Source organism: Equus caballus, chromosome 24 (genome assembly GCF_041296265.1).
Source record: "Equus caballus isolate H_3958 breed thoroughbred chromosome 24, TB-T2T, whole genome shotgun sequence".
Classification (NCBI taxonomy): Eukaryota; Metazoa; Chordata; class Mammalia; order Perissodactyla; family Equidae; genus Equus; species Equus caballus.
This window is the reverse complement of record NC_091707.1, coordinates 18,554,118-18,572,450: the sequence shown is the minus strand read 5'-3', so window position 1 is coordinate 18,572,450 and position 18,333 is coordinate 18,554,118. Positions and strand designations below refer to the sequence as shown.

Below are 18,333 nucleotides of genomic sequence, written 5' to 3'. Positions count from 1 at the left end.
AGCATAGGCAGAAAACTTCTCTCCATGTTTCTCCTATTGATTATTTTCTGGCCAGATGTATCTAAAATTAACAACAATTTGAATTCAGTTCAACTGTGCTTTGCTATTAAATTCATTGCTCATTCACTGTCTTGCTTTTATGTGAATGGAAATATCCTAAGCTTAGAACGGGACACAGGAGTCCATGAGAATGCCTTGACCAGTACATTGAATGAAGAGAAATCCGAGAATGGTGCCTGCCTTCCTTTACAGATATGACAACACTGTTCGGATTTTCATTATGAAAATGGCCACTTTCTCAATAGACTTAAAATTTTCTCTGATTCAGAGTATCAGAGACACAGTTGGCAATGTTTCTCCCATTACTATAAATGCACATTAGTGGAACTTTACCACCAACAGATACATCTTCCAGAGATGCTGTGCAGTTTCACGGTGGAATGAATAATTCAGAGCTTATGTAGACCCCAAATTCCAGGCTTAAATTGTTAATGAATTTATCAGTGTGACAGATTGATGCAGAGTTGCATCAGAATATAAAACTACTAAATATTTATAGTGATTCTGTATTCAATTACTGAGTGATTCCACTTTCCCAAGCTAATAACTTGAGCTTTAAAGGGAGTACGTTTTGTCTTTGTAAGAATATTTTTCAATCTTGCAACCAGTTAATTAAGTTGTTTAGGAATAGAACTTGTAAAATTCATGCCAAATGGCAGAATCAAAAGATTTATTGAAATTGGAGATATGTTCAAGAAAATCTATTGCTGGGTCAAAAGAAGTCCTGCAAGAACTAGTTTTAAATAACCCAGTAAGATAGATATCCAGCATTACTAGTAAGCATTAATTTTATTTAGAGTAAGTAATTGGAGAAGTTTTTACATAATCTTTCTTTTTTTGAGGAAGATTATCCCAAGCTAACATCTGCTGCCAATCCTCCTCTTTTTGCTGAGGAAGATTGGCCCTGAGCTAACATCTCTGCCCATCTCCTACTTTATATATGAGATGCCTGCCACAGCATAGCTTGATAAGCAGTGCATAGGTCTGCGCCTGGGATCTGAACCAGCAAACCCCAAGCCACCTAAGCAGAGTGCTTGAACTTAACCGCTACACCACTGGGCCGGTCCCCATAATTATTTTTCTTGTTAGGGATTTTTCTGTTACTGAACTTTAGGCTATTGTATACAAACTTTGTCTTGTGGGAGGAGACTAATACTTAAAGTAGATATTAATTAAATTATATTAGGTGTCCATAATGTGCAGGTTTTTAATGTTTGTTGAGACAAAATTTACCCAATAGTAGACTTTGGCAGACAAAGTTAGTCCTTCAGCCAGATCCACTTTGTGTCAGTCAGCATATTTCAGTTACAGAAATAGAACCAGTAGGATACATATACATGTATGTGTGTGTATACATATCCATGGTTTGCATACATGTATATATGACTTTTAAAACAGAGATTTCACCTTATACAATTGTGGGAGCTGATTAAACAGCCTCTGTAGGGGTGTCACCTCCTATCTGATGGTGCGTCCTGAAGTCTGCAGGACAGGCAGTTGGGAAGGGAAGATGGATAGAAACGAGGGGAAAATAAGGACCAGCTGGCATCCATGAGCATAAGCTGGAACCCATGCCAGTTCTCACTGCCTCCCACCTTGACGTCATGAGTGTCCTGCAGGAGGAGCTGGTGTCCTTCGTGGAGCTAAACGCCCGTCTGACTCAGGAGTGGGAGAAGATGCAGGAGGATCCAGGACAGGGTGGACTTATCTAGAAGTTACTTTATCCAAGGGTAAGTTATAGGCCTGGCCCCTGCCTCACATCAACGAGGTGAACCAACAGATGAGCAACAACATGTGTGAGCTACAAAAAATGCCTGCCTCCACCTTCTGAGCAAAAACAATAAAAATGGCCACTGCTCCACTTTCACACTCCAAATCTTGCATGAAGTATAATTTTTGGCCCTCCCTAACTGGAAACCTAGGTGGATGGGAATTCTGAGAAAGGTAGTTCAGTCTAGCCATGTCACCATATCTCAAAGCCACCATCCTTGGATCACATGTACAATTTGTTTTTGTGCCTGCTCTCCCTACCTAGTTTCAGTGTGCTTGAACCTCTCAGCCAGCACGTGCAGCTCTTCTTTTAGGGGGATGAGCTCAGGCTACTGGAGTTGCCTTCCTCGGAAGTGCCTGGGAATTTACTTCCCTCCAGGGCAACTCTTGACCTAAGACTGACCAGTGTATCAGTCTTCAGTTTATCCCAATAACTGGGTCCCTGCTTTGGATCTAAGTTTCTCAGTAATAAAATTCCTTGCTGGTATCTCATATGGTTCAGTGGCTGACATTTTTTTCCAGAACATTATTTTTCCTATGGCAAAATCACTGAGAGAGGCTGTGCCTCTCTGAGATTGATTGACCATCTTTATTGCTGGCCTGACCTATACCTGATTTGACAGACACCCTAGGTCCTAGATCCCCCATGCTTTTCTTGTGAGCTGATTATCCAGGTCTGGGCTCACCATAGCACTTAGCTCCTACATGCCCCTCTCCAGAATATCAACTCTGGCCTCTGCTTATATGTTCAGATCTTGGCCCTTTGGCCAACCAGCAGGGCTTCTGGACCTGCTTGTCTGGGCCTTCCCCAGGCTGATCCATCCTGCTCTGCCTGAGCCCTGTTTCTGACCAAAAAAAAAAAAGGAGTTGGTAAAATAAAAACTTTTGGTAAGTGAAGAAATATGGAAGCCAAGGGTTGAAGAATAAGAATAAAGACAGAAAAAATATTTGTTCAGCAGTTTCCAGGTATCGTTCTAGATGTTGGACACATTGCAATGAACTAACCGAAGTCCCCGCCCACATGGAGCTTACCTTCTCATGGGGGAAGAGAAAGACAATGACAATAAACAAACAAAAATATAAAATATGAAGTAGAAATATCTGCTAAAGAAAATAAAGCACGGTAAGGAGGTAGAAAAGGACAGTGAGGATGTGGTATTTAGAGAGGGTGGTCTGGAAAGTCCTCTCAGGTGGGGTCACATTTGGGCAGAGACCCAAGGAAAGGAAGAAGTGAGTCCAAGGTATCCGGGGAGGAAAATTCCATGCAGAAAGGACACAGTGCGAAGACCCATTAGCATTCATGGCTAAGCAGGGAATTCCTGCAGCCTCCGGGAATTTGATAGCGGGCCCCCCGCTGAGCACTTCACATACATTATCTCTTTGAATTCCAAAACCTTAATGTTATGATTAGTGTTGCCACGGACGTTTTTATAAACATGAATTTTTCTTCATTTATTTCAATCATTTTCATAAGATAAATTCCCAGGAGTAGAATTTTAATTCAAAGAACATGGACATTTTTATAACTCTTGATATTTTATTACCAAATTGCCTTCCCAAAGGAATGGCCCAAGAATTTACATTGCCACTGGGAATGTCCAATATAGCAAAGAAGTTAAGTATTAGAAAGGCATGTTTTGTTGCAAATGTCCACCCTCAGGGGGAGAGTTTAATATTTCCCCAAAGTATAGGGTGGAAAGATGTTGTTGGCTGAACTTTTGTGCTTAGCAACGCCTTCTTTAAGGCAAATTCACTTCCAGTGCACATTTAATCAAAATCCACAGTATTAAACCTACACTGGCTTCTCAAATTACTGAATTGGGATCAGAAAAGGTTCACGTTCTGCCTTCGCCTCTTAGCAACTCAGTGGCTTTGGGCAAATTTTTAACTGTGCTGAGACGCGGTTTGCTCATCTATAAAATGGTGATTTGTACTTGTAAGGGTATAATGAGAATAGAAATGGTATAGTGTACATGGATGCGCTTTCTAACTTTGGAGCATTCTAGCTCCAAATAATATTTGCTAGGCATTCTCCATCATTGGTCTGCAAACAAATACGAAGCTCAGTGTTTATTATTAAAATATTTTAGTGGATGTCTTTCTGTGTGGCTTTCTCTTCTGGTAAGTGAACTCCAGTTTCCTTGGGGCACCCTCACCCCTACCCCCAAGCCCCACCCCCACTCCCACCCCCGGAACCCTCCACCCAATCCACCCCCAATCCAGGTGGTATGTGGCAAGCTGACTTGGGGCTAGGCTCTTGAGGTGAGCACATGCCTTAGACCTAAACCAATCAGCATCTCACTCCACCCTCTACCCCAGTGACTGGTTTGGGGATGGACATGTGACATAATGAGAATAATCTTGGAATATTCACTGTAGCACCCAGGAGAGTGTCCTCCTTTTTCTGCTCTAAGAATAGGTTGAGTACCTTGCCACCACAGAGGAGGAGCCTGCATGATGATGCAGCCAAAGCAGAAGAAAGTGGAGCCAAGTGATATGAAGAGAAAACCCTGACAGCATTCTCTGAGCCTCCGAGTCCAGCCCTGCTTGCCTTGGACTTGCCAGTTACATGAACCAATATATTCTTTTTGCTTAACCCAGTTTCAGATAGATCTTCTGTAATTTGATGCCCAAAGATTTTGGAATTTTACAAAGCCTGTACGTTAGTGTAGCACTTTTTGGTTCCCAAAGTGTCTTACATATTATGAGTTTACCATTGGTTTCTCCCATCCTTCTGGTGAGATAAGCATGGAAAGTGTTATGATGTAATTTCAAAGGTTGAAGACCTGGGGCAGCGTGTGTGGTGAGCCAGTTCAACACTCGGGTGGACCTACTGTTTCCTCCCTGTGGGACTTGGGGCAAGTTACCACCTTCCCTGAATCTCAGATTTCTTGCCTGAAAAACTGGGGAAACAATGAGGCCATCGAGATTCTTCAGTGGATTAGATGAGACGGAGAGTATGAAGCGCTTAGTGTAGTACCTGGTCATGGCAGGTGGTCAGCTAGAAAAAAGTAACCAGTATTTTAATTTCTGCGAGATCCCAGAGCTGGCGATTGCAAGTGCAGCCACCCAAACCAGGCCATAGTCCACTGTGTCTCCTACCTCATGGTACTCTCTCATCCTCTCATGGGCTGGGAATCCGTGAATCACCACAAACTTCTGTGAGTGCTTGATTCTGGGGAGCTTTGGAGTAGTAGAGAAGCATTTTGATGGCTATTAGGACCAAAATAGGCACAAAGTTCCCCCAGGAGGCATGGACTTGCCATCTTTCTGGAGTCCTCCAACCCTTTCCCAGAGTGGTTTTATACCATGAATTCTGATTTATAGAAATAGTGAAGGATATTCCTAGAAAACCTATTAAGAAAACTCATAAAGATTAACCAAATCAATAAGGCAACATGGGGGAAATGTATCAAATAACTGGATATTTATCTCCGTGTTGAATAAGTTGGCAAAAAGCAACAGGCCTCTTACTGAAGTTGCTGATGTCATTTTTCTTTCCTTTAATATAACAGAAACGTTGACATGCAAATTGAGTAGTGGGACAACTGCCAGATATTTTAAGTGCTTGTTGCCTCGCTTGAAATGGATGAATAATTGCATCATATGCCTATAGATTAGACAGGGGGTGTTTTCATGGATCTGTTTCCTATGTCTCTGTTTTCTTATGGTTTTTGCCCAACAAACTCATTAGTGTTTGTGTTTAATGATCTGATTGAGGCATCCACATACCAACTGGTTAACGTAGTTATTAACTTTCCATTTCCAAGGCAGTAAAATACCCCAATACCGTGTATCTTAAGTCCAGAAGGAAAATCATTATATGTCCTAAACCTAAGGCACTCAATGAAGAGTGTTTAACTTGCTGCATTCAAGCATTTCGCTGTGGTGACACAGCATATATGCAAAAAATGAGGAAGATGCAACATTATTATGAATCCGATATGCCCAGTTTGGTTATTGAGGTAATTGCATTTTTACTCTGCCACCACTAATCTTCTTGTTTTACTAGTTTTGGTTAAAGTGTCGGGAAAACCCAAGATGATATACATGCTAATTGTTATTAAAGGTTTATACAGTTTCTCTTTAGAAAAAGCAGTCTCCAGGGATGTTTCTGGCACCATCACATGCATGGAGATTATTCGTGATTTTGCTGCCTCTGGTTCCTTTGCTCTCTGGAAAAGTTATATTCAAAGCCATTTGAATCTTTTAGCACTTCAGTAGTCATCTGTTAGCATCCATAGAATCAATATTGCTTTTAATATTGGCATTGTTACCTGGTGACTCTAAATGAGATTCATTGGAACTCGTTCCAAAATCCAAATATTTAGAAACCGACTGCCTATGCTCTGTTTACAGAAGACGTCATTAGTGGGGGCTAAATTTAGAAGTGGGGCAGTGATGCGCTTGGTGACTGCTCTCTTGAGATAATTGTAGTTGAAGAGCAGTAACCAAATTATTTTCCATCTCAGAGATATTTATTTATTTATGTAAGCAAAGGGATGCACAGAGTAACCAGCTATCTAGATACCATCTTCTTGCACAAACTGGACAAGGTGTGTTTTCAATGAGCCCCCAGAGACCTGGTTGGAAGCAGAGATGGAACTGCTGGAGCACGCATCACTGATCTGCGCCCGCAAATCAGGGCTGAGGGATGACTGATTGTCTTACTGCCTTGTGCTTGGACCTAGGAGTTATAGTTCAGTCTCTCTGTTCCCTCTTTGCAAGTGAAAATTGTATTATAAAGGATGGTTTGTGTATTTGCCCTAAATCCTTTTTGGTTCTTTTTGTTTTATGACTACAGTACTTCACTGTAGATTTTCTCCTGTTCCAATGCCTTCTCTTTGTCATTTATCATGCTGACAGTTTAATAGAATTGCAGGCCTGGCAGATGGTGCTGGGATGTCCTTTCCTACACAATGCTAAGGAGCTTTAACCCTATCAGGGAGTCTCCTGACACACGATTGCAAGAAATGGTGCTAACAATCCTGATATGATGAAGCAGCAACCAGAAGGAGAGTAAAAGCTTACATGCATCAGCTTCCTGTGGCTTTATCTCCAGTGGTCCTGGGGAAGCTGATGAAGGGGGCTTCCTTAGGATCCCTTGGGAGCCAATATGTAGGTAGCTATACTATAGTGGTACACTTAGGCTAGTAAAATTCATTAGAGGGGATGAAATGGATTTTCTGGGAATCCCTTCGTAGGGTACGGGTTATCTTCCAGATAATACCAAGAAGAACAGGGTTTAATAAGGCAGAATGAATGTGAAAAGAGGTTACAGCCTAATCAATTAAAAAAACTTGCTACTCATTGAAAATTTACTATATCCCAGACAAGGATCTAAGTACTTTATGGGCATTAGTTAATTTAATCTGCTCACGAACTTTTCAGGCAATTATTAGAATATACATTTGCTGAGCTTTCCTATATACCAGGTGCTGTGCTAAACACCTTACAGGCATTAGCTCATTTTTTCTTCTCAATGACTTTACCTCTCAAATCTCTTTCCAGTATCTATCTGCTTCTGCCAGTCCATACTGCCACCACCCTAGACCAGGCCACCAACAGTATTTTAAAACATTTTTACATGAAATAAAGAGTTTATGGAAATGATCACAATACAATAAGGCACCCATATTTTAAGTATGCATACATACGCACCCCCATGGGGTCTGCCCTGATTAAGAAGGGAACATTCTCCCACAAGCCCCCTCCCAGCTGATATCTTCTCAAAGGAAACCCTTATTCTGACCCTTATCACCATAAATTGGTCTTGTCCTTGAACTTCATATAAATGGACTCATACCGTATACATCTGGAGTTTGGCTTCTTTCTTGTCACATCGTCTATGAGAGTCATTCATGCTGTTGCATAGATCAATAGTTTGTTCTTTTTCTCAATTGTGTAGTTTTCCATTCCATTCCATTATATGAATATACAACAATTATTTGTCCATCTACAATTGTTTCTTGCCTAAATTAGCAATTAGCCCCTTAATTTGTCCACTTGCGTCTCCACTTGCCTTCTAATTTTTTCTCCACTCCATAGCCAGAATGGTTTACTCTGTCCTTTCTAAGAGAGATGTGCACATTGACTCTGGCAAGTGCTCGTATTCTAACTAGTCTGGGTTGCGTTTTGGGATGAAGAGAGTCCAACTTAATAATTTCAATGCAACACACGTTTATTGTGCAGCCAAGACACGGCTTCTGTTCTTTAAGAGTACATAGGAAGTTCCTAGGAAGACAATTGTATAATCTAATAAATTCTGTTCAGTGTGATTGGTTGCACCATAGTGGCAGAACACTAGGTACAGGGGGATCACAAAGAGGGTGAAATACTCCTCAAGATTCCCTTCCTTGGTGCTGAGTGCACTCTCACTGAGAAACCTTCTAATTACTGGTTGGCCTCCAAGACGCCTCGATATCTGGAAGCGGGTCCTTAATAGGAGCAGAAGCAGATCAGTCAAGAACATCATTGTTAAAACAACGCATTGGGTTTCTGGGTCCACGGATTGGTTTGTTTTGTTGCCATGTCATGTGCTTGGCTCGTATGATCCCATCCATGAGAAACGGGCCAATTCCACGTATATGGACAGCAGTGTGCTCTGCTTTGAAATGCTGAGAATCAGACCCCACAAATGCAGTACTGCCAGGTGACATTGTTGGGCACCAGGAGCCTCCCTTTCTGACATCTGCAGTTCTAGAGCTTTCAGCTGTGTTCAGTCCGGCACTCTGCACAAAGTAGGCCCTCAATGCGTAATTTTCCATTTGACCCGACAGTGAAGTTGAATAAAAGGCTTATCTGCTTACTTAGAACGGGTGTTGAAGAGAAGACACGGTCAGCTTCTGATTTACATAGCAAGATTTTTTTTTTAGTTGATGATGCCAGGTAAATCTGTCTACTGAAACTCTCAAATAGTTTCTTATTTTTTTTCTAATCCTGTCGAGAAGATGAGGTTTTCCTTTATGACCAGATTCAGTTTACCAAGTGGAATCATATAAAAAATGGAAATTACTTGTTGGTTTTATTTGTCATTAGTTTTTGGTGAGTGAAAAGTTAATTTTTTATTTCCATGATTGTAAATAGCTTTGCTCTGAATTTGGTAAAAATTCAGCAATAGATTTTAGAAGTTCGTTTATTGAAATATTTACAGAAAAGTACACAAATCCTATACAGCTCAGCAAATCATCCTGAGACTATGCCAGTGCAAAGTTGAGCCACAATACATATTTCACATTGCTTTTTGTTCTGCTTTTTTTCCACTTACTGTCATTTCATATGTCTAGGTACTAATAGAGTCTAAGTAACTCTCTTTCAAAGTTTACCGTGTTTATATGTGTAATAGCCATGGGACCATTTCTTCTCTTGTTTGGCCACTATTTGTACAATTGACTTCTTTCTTTCTTTTGATTTATTTTCTGGGAATGTGAAATTACCAGTTCAAAAGTCATGCATTGTTTTAAGGCTCTTTTTATTTAACTTCAGATGGCTTGCCATAATATCAATGAATAGTACCTTGAAAAATACTTATATATACTTGCACACTAATGCTGACCATTGAGTTTTATAATTTTTAATTTATTTTATTTTGTTTGATAGGAGTAAAATTGTATAAGGGACTTGATGTGGTCTATCTCCATTCATTATTTTCCTATGAGTTGGCTAATAAAACTTTGGCAAATTAATGTAAGGATATCTTCTAACTATATTTAAGGTTGTGGTTGTGTGATATGTTAGTGTTCAAGTATTTGAATTTAAAATTAAAGCAAAATATTTTTGAATTTTCATGAAAAATAAAAAGAATCGTAGTGATTATTTTGGTTTAGGATCAGGTTTGAACTGTCATGTGCTTAAATTGAAATTCACTCAGCACCTACTTTGGGGGTTGCTTAGTTTTGTTGACATGGAGAAGAGGGTCCTATTAAACCCAAGGCCCTGTTTAGCTTTTTTTTTCGATTTACCATTTTTTATTGAGATATAATTGACATAGAACATTATATTAGTTTCAGGTATACAATACAATGATTTCACATTTGTATATATTGTAAAATGATCATCACAATAAGTCTAGTTAACATTCATTACCACACATGGTTACAGTTTTTTTACGTGTGTTGAGAACGTCCAAGATCTACTCTGTTAGCAACTTTCAAACACACAGTATAGTTTTATTAACTATAGTCACCATACCGTATGTTACATCCCCGGGACTTATTTATTTTATAACTGGAAATTTGTACCTTTTGACTCCCTTCACCCATTTCCCCCACCCCTACTCCATTTAGCTCTTTAAAAAGCAGAGTAATAGGGCATTTACAGAGCAAGTTTGATGGGACTGAAACCTTAAAGCTTGGCCTGGTTCGCTTGCTGGTTGGCTGTTAGTGTCTCATGGTCCAGGGAAGAGCACGTATGGACATGTTGCTAGGAACAACATAGCCTCATCCTTTGTGAGGGAAAAAGCTACCAGGAAAAGAGCTGAGGCCTCTAATAAATGATGGGAAATGGGCATGGATTATGAGTTAGGCCTTTGGACATGAAGAGCCTGACTGAGTTGCCCACAAGTTATCTCGACTAGTTTTACCAAGGAGATCAAGCTTCTAAAATAAGGTAAATGACTTCTTGGGAGGCAGCGTGGGGCAATGATGGAGAACATGGGCTCTGGAGACAGATAAACCTGGATTTGAATCCTGCCTTTTTCACCTACTAGTTACGCGACCTTGGAGAAGATTCTTAGGTTCTCCAAGCCTTATTTTCACAGTCTGAAAAATGAGAATCAAATCTACCTCAGAGAATAATTGTCAAGATAAAATAAGATAATATACATAACACTTGACACATCACACGTGCTCAGTGTATGTTGGGTATTGTTCTTTTTCCCTGGAGAGACGTACAGACCATTGCTTCATGAAGACAGTGAGGGCTGCCCAAAATGGGGCACTAGAAGAGAATTTGTTGCTTCTGTGTCTTGCAAAAGTAGCTTCAGGAGAGGAGACAATCCTGAATTCCTCCCTTCCATGGAGCTTCTAGAACGTTTCCATAGCAGATGGCAGAGATGTAAGCAGCAACTCCTGACAAAGAGTGTTTAAAACCATGACTACTTTTTCTATCTTCAAAAATGTCCAACTCTATTGTTTAGGTGTTTTTCTTTCTTTTAAGCAAGAAACAGGTAATATAAACTAAATATAACCTATAATAAAAACTATTCACTCATCTTTGGCTTTTGTTTTGCAAGTCAAGTTTTAGAAAGCCATGTGGTCCTTGCAGGTTTGCAGGCTGCTAAAACCTCAGAGCAGTGCCCAGGGAGAGCACTGCTGTTGTGTAGAAAGGAAGGTGACCTTGAGTTCCTGCCTCTACATACTGGGCTCACTGGATGAGGATGACCACTTTCATGACTTTTGAGAAAAATGGCAATCGTGGATACTACTTCTAATACCAAGGTGCTAATCCGAGTCATTTTGTGTCTCAGATGTAAAACAAAAAATTGTAATCCATGCTTAATTCCTCACCAGAGTTGAGGTATTGGGTACTGATAACTATAATCAGCTTTGAAACTTCAAACGAACTGTTCTTGTAACATCTGCTGGGTAGGTTTCTCTCCTGGTTCTGGGAGCTATGGATGGAGGAGTGGAATTCTTTTCAGCACACCTTTTAGCTGCCTGTAATGTGTTAGTGGATGTGGTCAATAGGCAGCCATACCCTCTGCACGCCGACCGCAGCTGTGCAGCCAGAGAGCCACTCCTGGAGTCCTCTGGAAGACAGCATGGAAAGGATGTGAGGAAGCTCTTCTTCTCATGAGACCAAAAGTGTCATTGACTAATGTGTCTAGACACAGTTCTTCACAGAATGAGAAGCCCGGTGTCCATGCTTAATCTTAGATCCTCCCGACAATATGGCATTGTGGAATTGCAATGAGCTGTTCCTGCCACATTTGCCTGATCTTGCTCCTCATTGATTAGAAATGAAAAGATGAAGGAAAAGGCACTTAGACAAGGACATGAGAAATACCTCCCAAACTAACTTTATCTTAAAATTTTAGAATATCACGAATAATAAATGTACACATGGATTTTTGGAAAATGGTATCTATAATCATATTCTTGTTTTTTCCAAAACTCTGGATACTCTTTGTCTTTATTATAATATGCACAAGAAACTATAAATTCATAGACCTTTTCTATAGTAATCTAAGAACTATAGACCCAGAAAGAGTCTTAAGCATTCAGTCCAATTTACTGTATTTATATTATTATTTCTACTCATTTATTTATTTTTTATTGAGGTCATATTGGCTTTTAACATTGTGTAAATTTCAGGTGTACATTATTATGTTTCAGTTTCCATATAGACTGCATTTTCTTCACCACTAATAGTCTAGTTTTTATCCATCACCATACATATGTGCCACTTTACCCCTTTTACCCCTCCCCACTCTCCTTTCTCTGGTAACTGCTAATCTGTTCTCCTTATCTACGTGTTTATTTATCTTCCACATATGAGTGAAGTCATATGGTATTTGTCTTTCTCTGTCTGACCTATTTCGCTTAACGTAATACCCTCAAGGTTCATCCATGTTGTTGTAAAAGGCATGGTTTGGTCTTTTTTATGGCTGAGTGGTATCCCATTGTGCATACATCTATATCTGTATCTATATCTAGATATATATATACACCACTTCTTTATCCAGCCATCCGTTGATGGGCGCTTGGTTTGCTTCCACGTCTTAGCTAATGTGAATAATGCTGTGATGAACATAGAGGTGCACATATCTTTTTGAATTAGTGGTTTCATATTCTTTAGATAAATACCTGGTAGTGGAATAGCTGGATCATATGGAATTTCTATTTTTAATTTTTTGGGACATCTCCATGCTGTTTTCCATAGTGGCTGCACTAGTTTTCATCCCCACCAGCAGTGTAAGAGGGTTCCCTTTTCTCCACATCCTCTCCAACACCTGTTATTTCTTACCTTGTTAATTATAGCCATTCTAACAGGTGTAAGGTGATATCTCATTGTAGTTTTGATTTGCGTTTCCCTAATAATTTGTGATGTTGAACATCTTTTCATGTGCCTATTGGTCATCTGTATATCTTCTTTGGAAAAGTGTCTGTTCATATCCTCTGCCCATTTTTCGATTGGGATTGCCCATTTTTCACTTTTTTGTTGTTGAGTTGTGTGAGTTTTTTATATATTTTCAAAACTGACCCCTTGTCAGATTTCTACTCTAAAACTACCACACTTGTGATGGAGTGTAAACTCCATGAGGGCAGGTGATTTGCCTAGTTTACTGCAGAATTATGAATAAAAACAGCGCCAGGCAGAGATTAGATACTTAACAAAAATTTATTGAATGAGTGAATGAATGTCTTTTTTTTTTTAAATGAAAGATACCATCTCAAAGGTAACTTTAATTTTCCCAGTAGATCTACTAGGGTTGTTTTTTAAAAATCTTTTTTGATATCTGCAAATCAATCAACGCGATACACCACATTAACAAAATGAGGAATAAAAATCACATGATCCTCTCAATAGATGCAAAGAAACATTTTACAAGATACAGCATCCATTTATGATAAAAACTCTAAATAAAATGGGGATAGAAGGAAAATACCTCAACATAATAAAGGCCATATACGACAAACCCACAGCAAATATCATTCTCAATGGAGAAAAACTGAAAGATATCCCTCTAAGAACAGGCACCGGACAAGGATGCCCACTGTCACCACTCTTATTTAACATAGTATTGGAAGTCCTAGCCAGAGCAATCAGGCAAGAAAAAGAAATAAAAGGGATCCACATTGGAAAAGAAGAAGTGAAACTGTCACTCTTTGCAGATGACATGATTTCATATATAGAAAACCCTAAAGAATCCACTAAAAAACTTTCAGAAACAATAAAAGGATAGAGTCAAGTCACGGGATACAAAATCAACATACAAAAATCAGTTGCATTTCTATACACTAACAACGAAGTGGCAGAAAGAGAAATTAAGAATACAATCCCATTTACAATTGCAACAAAAAGAATAAAATACCTAGGAATAAATTTAACCAAAGAGGTGAAAGATCTGTACACCGAAAACTATAAAACATTGTTGAAAGAAATCAAAGAAGACACAAAGAAATGGAAAGATAATCCGTGCTCTTGGATTAGAAGAATTAGCACCGTTAAAATGTCCATACTTCCTAAAGCAATCTATAGATTCACTGCAATCCCTGTCAAAGTTCCAACAACATTTTTCACAGAAATAGAACAAAGAATCCTAAAATTTATATGGAACAACAAAAGACCCTGAATGGCTGAAGGATTCACAAGAAAAAAGAACAAAGCTGGAGGTATCACACTCCCTGATTTCAAAATATACTACAAAGCCATAGTAACCAAAACAGCATGGTACTGGCACAAAAATAGACACACAGATCAATGGAACAGAATCGAGAGCCCAGAAAAAAACCCACACATTTATGGACAGCTAATTTTTGACAAGGGAGCCAAGAGCATACGATGGAGAAAGGAGAGTCTCTTCAATAAATGGTGTTGGGAAAACTGGACAGCCACATGCAAAAGAATGAAAGTAGACCATTCCCTTACAGCATGCACAAAAATCAACTCAAATTGGACTGAAGACTTGAATGTAAGACCTGAAACCATGAAACTTCTAGAAGAAAACATAGGCAGCACGCTCTTTGACATCGGTCTTAGCAGCATATTTTCATACCATGTCTGACCATGCAAGGGAAACAAAAGAAAAAATGAACAAATGGGACTACATCAAACTAAAAAGCTTCTGCACAGCAAAGGAAACCATCAAGAAAATGCAAAGACAACCTAACACTTGGGAGAAGATACTTGCAAACCATACATTGGATAAGGGATTAATATCCAAAATACGCAAAGAACTCATATGTCTTAACAACAAAAAACCAACAACCCAATTAAAAAATGGGCAAAAGATCTGAACAGAGATTTCTCCAAAGAAGATACACGGATGGCCAACAGGTACAGCAAAACATGTTCAACATCATTAGCTATCAGGAAGATGCAAATCAAAACTACAGTGAGATATCACCTCACTCCTGTCAGAATGGCTATACTTAACAAGACAGGAAACAACCACAAGTGTTGGAGAGGATGTGCAGAAAAGGGAACCCTCATCCACTGCTGGTGGGAGTGCAAACTGGTGCAGCTGCTCTGGAAAACAGTATGGTTTCCTAAGAAAATTAAGAATAGATCTACCATATAATCCAGCTATTCCACTGCTAGGTATTTATCCAGAGAACTTGAAAGCACAAATGCATAAAGATACATGCCTCCCTATGCTCATCACAGCATTACTCACAATAGCCAAGACTTGAAAGCAACCTAGGTGCCCATCAAGGGATGAATGAATAAAGATGTGGTATTTATACACAATGGAATACTACTCAGCCATAAGAAATGATGAAATCCGGCCATTAGTGACAACATGGATGGACCTTTAGGCTATTATGCTAAGTGAAATAAGTCGGAGGGAGAGAGTCAAATACCATACGATCTCATTCATAAGTAGAAGATAAAAACGACAACAAACAAACACATAGAGGCAGAGATTGGATTGGTGGTTGCCAGAGGGGAAGGGGGCAGGGAGGAGGGCGAAAGGGGTGATTAGGCTCACATGTGTGGTGATGGATTGTAATTAGTCTTTGGGTGGTGAACATGATATAATCTACACAGAATTCAAAATGTATCATGATGTACATCTGAAAGTTATATAATGTTACAATCCATTGTTACTGCTATAAAAATAAAAATTAAAAGAAAAAACTAAAATCTTTTTTGATGCTTACAGGAATTAACAGGGGATGTGGTCTATGGGGTTTTCACCGCATCAGAGGGATCTGCAATATGGAAATACTGGGCAACAGTGATTTCGCACCTTCCTCTGACTCTGGCCAGGCCCCAACATCCCCAGCTTCTCCTCATGTTAAAGTAGTTTGCGAGAGCAGGTTTCCAGCTTTCCCTAGAAACCTGTTTCCATTGACTTTTTTTTTCTCCTGCATCTAACCTAAAACTACCCTTCTACAAAGAGCTGGCTTAGTTTTGTTTGAGCCTTAGTGCAGAAGCAGAAAGAGTATGTCAATATATTTAAATTTGTATTTTTGGGAAGACTACATTCATATTCTTGGAAGAGCTATCTTGCTCCTCCAATTTTTCTCTGCTAACATCAATCACCAATATTTACAGAGTCTCTATCATGAGCCGAACACTCTGCTTTCCCACAGCTTCATGCATTAGTTACAAGGCCTTTGATAACGTTTTCCATACTTTTCTAAATATCCTCTAATTTGTTCACAACTTGCTTAAAATAGGAATCCACACAATTAGGCATACAATGGTGAGTGCATTGGGAAGAAGAGCTTGTGCGTGAGTTTTTCAGGGAGACCCAGACTCCCTTTTATTCCCACCCAGGAAAAGGGATAATGGTGAACGAAGCCCCTATGCAGATGTGGCACTAGGAGAGTGGGTCATAACCCCACAGACAGAGTAAGAAACTTGATGTTTTCCAAAATGTCTCTGCTGGGATATAATTTTTCTTTCATAGAAAATAAATAGCACATTATAATCAAACTTTCAAAATGTTGGAAATTTTCTTGCTTTGTTTGGCTCTGTGTTAGAGAGTTATTGCCATAATTACGCTGTGCAGCAAACCTCCCCAAACTCAGAAGCTTACAAAAACCAGTGCTTACTCTCACGCTCACGGTTCTGAAGGTCGACCAGTCAGCTGATTCAGCTTAGCTAGGCCGACATTAGCCTAGCTTGGAGTCAAGCCCGGGTGACCAATAGCCTTTTAGCTCTTGGTCACCCGGGCTTGACCGCAGCGTGTGGGTGGGTTCCTATCTGCCCCATGTGTCCTGTCATCCTCCTTGGCAGTGGCTGCCCAGAGCATGTTCTTATGAAGAAGGGCAGGAGTGAAGAGGCAAGCATGTTGAAGACCTCTCTGTTCACATCTCATCTGCCAACATTCTTTTGGTTAAAACAAGTCACAGGGCCATGTCCAATGTCAATGGGGACAGAGGAGGATACTGTACCCATAGTGGGAGGAGGCAGGGAGTGACTATTTGCTGAACAGGAATCTACATTATCATCCAGCTCACCTGACTGCAAACTTTACAAGGGCAGGACTTGTGTCTGTGTTGCTCACCACTGTATCCCTAGGGCCCTGCAAATGTAATGGCTCAATGAACGTTTGTCAGATGAATGAATGAATGAGGAAGCCGATAACATAGACCCGGCAATAGCAGACAAGGAATGGTATTAATGACAACAGAGTACATATTCTCCTTATAACAAAGACATTCATTTTAATAAAAGACATTTTAAAATGTATGACACAATTTGTACCAAGATAACTGTAATAAGCACACAAATATCCTCATGTGTCTTATGCCTGTGTCTTTTGTATTTGTCTTACCATCAGCACTGTTATGGCCAGGAGCTCCTTCCCCACTGGATAAACGTGAAGGTGTCCTGTGACTTGCTGTGACTGAAGAGGCTGCCCAGTGATGAGCTGTTCTGCCTGGAGCATCCTTGCCTGACCAGCGCGTCTGCAGAACATGAATCACCAGCGGAGATGGCCGCAGGCCAACCTCCCCTGTTACTGTGGTCCTGACCAGCTGGGTCACATGGCTTGAAGCTGTGCTGCAGGGAGTGCTTCAACTGTCTCTGCTGTCCACCCTAGTTAGCATCAGCCAAGACGGCTCGAGCTTCCCCATGGCCCCGTCCTTGCTGATCCCGACACCTGGTACTGGGAGCTGAGCCCGCCTGGCTGCAGCATCACCTGGCAGTATTAGGGATTCTGCTTGCTTATCCATGTTGACTGTAGTTTCTGGGAGCCACTGACAAATTGCCTCAGGAAGCCAAATAGTTTATCTAGGGCAGCTCCAGTCTGGCTGCTTAAATAAATGGTTGGACTATCTTAAATTTGGTCTAGATTGAAACCTCGTGCAGAAAAAAGCAGAGTGATTGATTATTTCAAACATCTCAACAGAATGTAAATTTGGTGCAGGCAACTTGTCTGTCTTGTTCAACACTATCATCCCAGGGACCAGCACCAGGGCTGGCTCAGGGCACATATTCAGTTAGTATTTTCTGAATGTAAGAAAGAAAAGCATATGCAGTCTCCAAATTATTTATATTTGGCTTTACAATAAGTTTTTCTATATGCTATAATCCTTCTTGGAGATCCTTCTTGGCTCAGACTCTGTCTTGAGTAAGTATGAAAAGAGATGGTAATAACGTCTACAGTGAGGTTAATTGAGCAGAGCATATATCTCCTACAAATAAAAATTCCATGGAGGACTTTTTAGAGAGTTTAACTGAGATGCCAGAAGCTACTGTGTCTCTTCGGACAAGAAATCTGCACCATTGGCATCTCTATTGCCATGGTTTACTGCAGGGAAATTTTCTGGAGCATGTGTGTGTGTGTGCGCATGTGTGTGTGTGTTGCTGTCAGCTGACACCCAA

At 40.1% G+C, this 18,333-nt stretch overlaps 1 long non-coding RNA gene across 2 annotated transcripts in view; it reads left to right on the top strand.

The window, feature by feature from the left end:
- Positions 1–17,790, top strand: part of LOC106782543 (uncharacterized) — a 64,775-nt gene extending 46,985 nt beyond the window's left edge. For both annotated transcript variants that reach the window (XR_011432142.1, XR_011432145.1), the window contains one exon: positions 17,288–17,790. This is a non-coding gene — a long non-coding RNA (uncharacterized lncRNA). The remainder of the gene's footprint in view (positions 1–17,287) is intronic.
- Positions 17,791–18,333: the final 543 nt, after the last annotated feature.